Raw genomic sequence first — 5,000 nt, forward strand, 5'->3', positions numbered from 1 at the left:
TTTTTCGGCCGCCTTCGCCTCCAAATTTTTCCCCCCGTTTCCTTGCCCACTCCTCGGTCACTTCATACGCCCTCCCCCTTACATCCACCGTACGCAACACCTCCACCGGGCTTAATAGTCCACAACCGAGACCCAGGGCCTTCCCCGCTCTCAACAACCTCCACCCACGGTCCCCCTCCACCGGGCTTAATAGTCCACAACCGGGACCCAGGGCCTTCCCCGCTCTCAACAACCTCCACCCACGGTCCCCCTCCACCGGGCTTAATAGTCCACAACCGGGACCCAGGGCCTTCCCCGCTCTCAACAACCTCCACCCACGGTCCCCCTCCACCGGGCTTAATAGTCCACAACCGAGACCCAGGGCCTTCCCCGCTCTCAACAACCTCCACCCACGGTCCCCCTCCACCGGGCTTAATAGTCCACAACCGGGACCCAGGGCCTTCCCCGCTCTCAACAACCTCCACCCACGGTCCCCCAAGACGCACGTTCCAAGCCTTAACCCTCAGACCATCCACCCCCCGGGGGGGACCCCACACCCACCTGACCCCAACTCACTCCCACCAAAAACACCACCACCGCCACCGCCTCAACGGCCTGCCCAACCCAGCACTCCCACACACACACCTGCCCCACCAACGCTCCACACACGCTTTCTTCCCTCTCCCCGACCCGACCCAAGCCATCGCACCGCACCGGGTGAGGGCCTTAGCTTCCTCGCCCGCCCCCCCGCCCCCGACACGCAGGCAGGCAGAGGGAAAGGCCTCAGCGCCCCCCAGGACCGTCGCGCCGCCTTGGCCTCACGGCTTCCCTGCTCCCGCACGGCAGACACACGCCCCGCTCTACCCCCGCTGGGGCCAAAAGCTGCCTACGGCACCTGGGATTCCCAGGCGGTCACCCATCCAGGTACTAGCCAGGCCCGGGACGGTTTACCTTCCGAGATCGGACGAGATCGGGGGCATTCGGTCCGGTATGGCCGTAGGCCCCCGCCTCCCCGGGCTTTAGCGTCAGCAGCCTGGCCTCAGTCAGCCGGGCCCAAACAATTAACCCGGAGGCCGGGCCGAGGGAAAACTTCCTCCGAGCCGGCCCAAGGGGAAGGGAGGACGAGGACGCCGGGCCCGGGAGGTGACAGGACGTGCACGTCAGACCCGGGAAGCTGTGCGCCCCGAGGTTAACCCCCGGGCCGGGGCGGGGAGAGAAAAATGTTCTAAGTCCGGTAGGGACAGCAGGTCAACCCCGGTCCGAGGCGGGGAGAGAAATTTTCCAAGTCCGGCAGGGACAGCAGGTCAACCCCGGCCGCCGTAGCAGAGGTTGACCTGGTGTCCGATTCGCTCCCCGGGCACCAGGTCAACCTCGGGCGCTTTAGCGGAGGTTGACCTGGTGTCCGATTCGCTCCCCGGGCACCAGGTAAACCGTGGCCGCTTTCAGCGGAGGTTGACCTGGTGGCCGATCCCCTCCTCGGGCTCCAAGTCCGGCAGGGACAACAGGTCAACCCCGGTTCCGGGCGGGGAGAGAAAAATTTTCTAAGTCCGGCAGGGACAGCAGGTCAACCCCGGCCGCCGTAGCAGAGGTTGACCTGGTGTCCGATTCGCTCCCCGGGCACCAGGTCAACCTCGGGCGCTTTAGCAGAGGTTGACCTGGTGTCAGATTCGCTCCCCGGGCACCAGGTCAACCTCGGGCGCTTTAGCAGAGGTTGACCTGGTGTCCGATTCGGTCCCCGGGCACCAGGTAAACCGTGGCCGCTTTCAGCGGAGGTTGACCTGGTGGCCGATCCCCTCCTGGGGCTCCAAGTCCGGCAGGGACAGCAGGTCAACCCCGGTCCCAGGCGGGGAGAGAAAAAATTTCTAAGTCCTTCAGGGACAACAGGTCAACCCCGGTTCCGGGCGGGGAGAGAAAAATTTTCTAAGTCCGGCAGGGACAACAGGTCAACCCCGGTTCCGGGCGGGGAGAGAAAAATTTTCTAAGTCCGGCAGGGACAGCAGGTCAACCCCGGCCGCTTCAGCGGAGGTTGACCTGGTGTCCGATTCGGTCCCCGGGCACCAGGTAAACCGTGGCCGCTTTCAGCGGAGGTTGACCTGGTGGCCGATCCCCTCCTCGGGCTCCAAGTCCGGCAGGGACAGCAGGTCAACCCCGGCCGCTTTAGCAGAGGTTGACCTGGTGTCCGATTCGCTCCCCGGGCACCAGGTAAACCGTGGCCGCTTTCAGCGGAGGTTGACCTGGTGGCCGATCCCCTCCTCGGGCTCCAAGTCCGGCAGGGACAGCAGGTCAACCCCGGCCGCTTTAGCAGAGGTTGACCTGGTGTCCGATTCGCTCCCCGGGCACCAGGTAAACCGTGGCCGCTTTCAGCGGAGGTTGACCTGGTGGCCGATCCCCTCCTCGGGCTCCAAGTCCGGCAGGGACAACAGGTCAACCCCGGTCCCAGGCGGGAGAGAAAAATTTTCTAAGTCCGGCAGGGACAACAGGTCAACCCCGGTCCCAGGCTGGAGAGAAAAATTTTCTAAGTCCGGCAGGGAGAACAGGTCAACCCCGGTCCCAGGCGGCAGAGAAAAATTTTCTAAGTCCGGCAGGGACAGCAGGTCAACCCCGGTCCCAGGCTGGAGAGAAAAATTTTCTAAGTCCGGCAGGGACAGCAGGTCAACCCCGGCCGCTTTAGCAGAGGTTGACCTGGTGTCCGATTCGCTCCCCGGGCACCAGGTCAACCTCTGGCGCTTTAGCAGAGGTTGACCTGGTGTCAGATTCGCTCCCCGGGCACCAGGTCAACCTCGGTCGCTTTAGCAGAGGTTGACCTGGTGTCCGATTCGCTCCCCGGGCACCAGGTAAACCGTGGCCGCTTTTAGCGGAGGTTGACCTGGTGGCCGATTCCCTCCTCGGGCTCCAAGTCCGGCAGGGACAGCAGGTCAACCCCGGTCCCAGGCGGGGAGAGAAAAAATTTCTAAGTCCGGCAGGGACAACAGGTCAACCCCGGTCCCAGGCTGGAGAGAAAAATTTTCCAAGTCCGGCAGGGACAGCAGGTCAACCCCGGCCGCTTCAGCTGAGGTTGACCTGGTGTCCGATTCGCTCCCCGGGCACCAGGTAAACCGTGGCCGCTTTCAGCGGAGGTTTACCTGGTGGCCGATCCCCTCCTCGGGCTCCAAGTCCGGCAGGGACAACAGGTCAACCCCGGTCCCAGGCGGGAGAGAAAAATTTTCTAAGTCCGGCAGGGACAACAGGTCAACCCCGGTCCCAGGCTGGAGAGAAAAATTTTCTAAGTCCGGCAGGGACAGCAGGTCAACGCACCAGGTCAACCTCTGGCGCTTTAGCAGAGGTTGACCTGGTGTCAGATTCGCTCCCCGGGCACCAGGTCAACCTCGGTCGCTTTAGCAGAGGTTGACCTGGTGTCCGATTCGCTCCCCGGGCACCAGGTAAACCGTGGCCGCTTTCAGCGGAGGTTGACCTGGTGGCCGATTCCCTCCTAGGGCTCCAAGTCCGGCAGGGACAGCAGGTCAACCCCGGTCCCAGGCGGGGAGAGAAAAAATTTCTAAGTCCGGCAGGGACAACAGGTCAACCCCGGTCCCAGGCTGGAGAGAAAAATTTTCCAAGTCCGGCAGGGACAGCAGGTCAACCCCGGTCCCAGGCGGGAGAGAAAAATTTTCTAAGTCCGGCAGGGACAACAGGTCAACCCCGGTCCCAGGCGGCAGAGAAAAAATTTCTAAGTCCGGCAGGGACAACAGGTCAACCCCGGTCCCAGGCGGGAGAGAAAAATTTTCTAAGTCCGGCAGGGACAACAGGTCAACCCCGGTCCCAGGCGGCAGAGAAAAAATTTCTAAGTCCGGCAGGGACAACAGGTCAACCCCGGTACCGGGCGGGAGAGAAAAAATTTCTAAGTCCGGCAGGGACAACAGGTCAACCCCGGTCCCAGGCTGGAGAGAAAAAATTTCTAAGTCCGGCAGGGACAACAGGTCAACCCCGGTCCCAGGCGGCAGAGAAAAAATTTCTAAGTCCGGCAGGGACAACAGGTCAACCCCGGTCCCAGGCGGGAGAGAAAAATTTTCTAAGTCCGGCAGGGACAACAGGTCAACCCCGGTCCCAGGCGGGAGAGAAAAATTTTCTAAGTCCGGCAGGGACAACAGGTCAACCCCGGTCCCAGGCGGCAGAGAAAAATTTTCTAAGTCCGGCAGGGACAACAGGTCAACCCCGGTCCCAGGCGGCAGAGAAAAATTTTCTAAGTCCGGCAGGGACAACAGGTCAACCCCGGTCCCAGGCTGGAGAGAAAAAATTTCTAAGTCCGGCAGGGACAACAGGTCAACCCCGGTCCCAGGCGGGAGAGAAAAAATTTCTAAGTCCGGCAGGGACAACAGGTCAACCCCGGTCCCAGGCGGGAGAGAAAAAATTTCTAAGTCCGGCAGGGACAACAGGTCAACCCCGGTCCCGGGCTGGAGAGAAAAATTTTCTAAGTCCGGCAGGGACAACAGGTCAACCCCGGCCGCTTTAGCGGAGGTTGACCTGGTGTCCGATTCGGTCCCCGGACACCAGGTCAACCTCTGGCGCTTTCAGCGAGGTTGACCTGGTGGCCGGCTGAGCTCTGGAAGTCCGAATGGGGTTGAATTTGACCCGTGCAGCCGACCTAGAGTTCCAGGCGGTCGGCCGCTTTTGTGAGTCGTTCCCGCCTGTTGCCGCTGGGGGACTTTTCACGTATAAGGTTACGACAGGTACCGGGAGAATAGTAAGAGAAGGCTTGTCTGGCTCCAGCCTTTAGAGACGTACACGTGAGAGAGACCGACCGTCGTGTGAAGGCCCTTCCCGGGGACTCGGACGAGGGACCCGGGCGGACGTCTGCGGGGACGTCTGCGGCGGTTCGGGGTGTCGTCTCGGGCCCGATCCTCCGGAGAGGGGGCTCTCGAGGGAGGCTCGGCGCACGTCCGCGGGGACGGCCGCCGGGAGCGAGGCCCCGCTCCTCCTTCCGATCGATGGGGCGCTCGCGGACGAGACGGAGAGGGCCCTTCGCGGGCCGGCACCCTTCCCGC

The 5,000-nt window shown here is 62.5% G+C and overlaps 1 non-coding gene across 1 annotated transcript; it reads right to left on the reverse strand.

The window, feature by feature from the left end:
- Nucleotides 1-862: 862 nt before the first annotated feature.
- Nucleotides 863-981, reverse strand: LOC142006189 (5S ribosomal RNA). Its single transcript, XR_012643298.1, has one exon. It is a non-coding gene; the product is annotated as a 5S ribosomal RNA (ribosomal RNA).
- Nucleotides 982-5,000: the final 4,019 nt, after the last annotated feature.

Source organism: Carettochelys insculpta, unplaced genomic scaffold, assembly GCF_033958435.1.
Source record: "Carettochelys insculpta isolate YL-2023 unplaced genomic scaffold, ASM3395843v1 scaffold_0043, whole genome shotgun sequence".
Classification (NCBI taxonomy): domain Eukaryota; kingdom Metazoa; phylum Chordata; order Testudines; family Carettochelyidae; genus Carettochelys; species Carettochelys insculpta.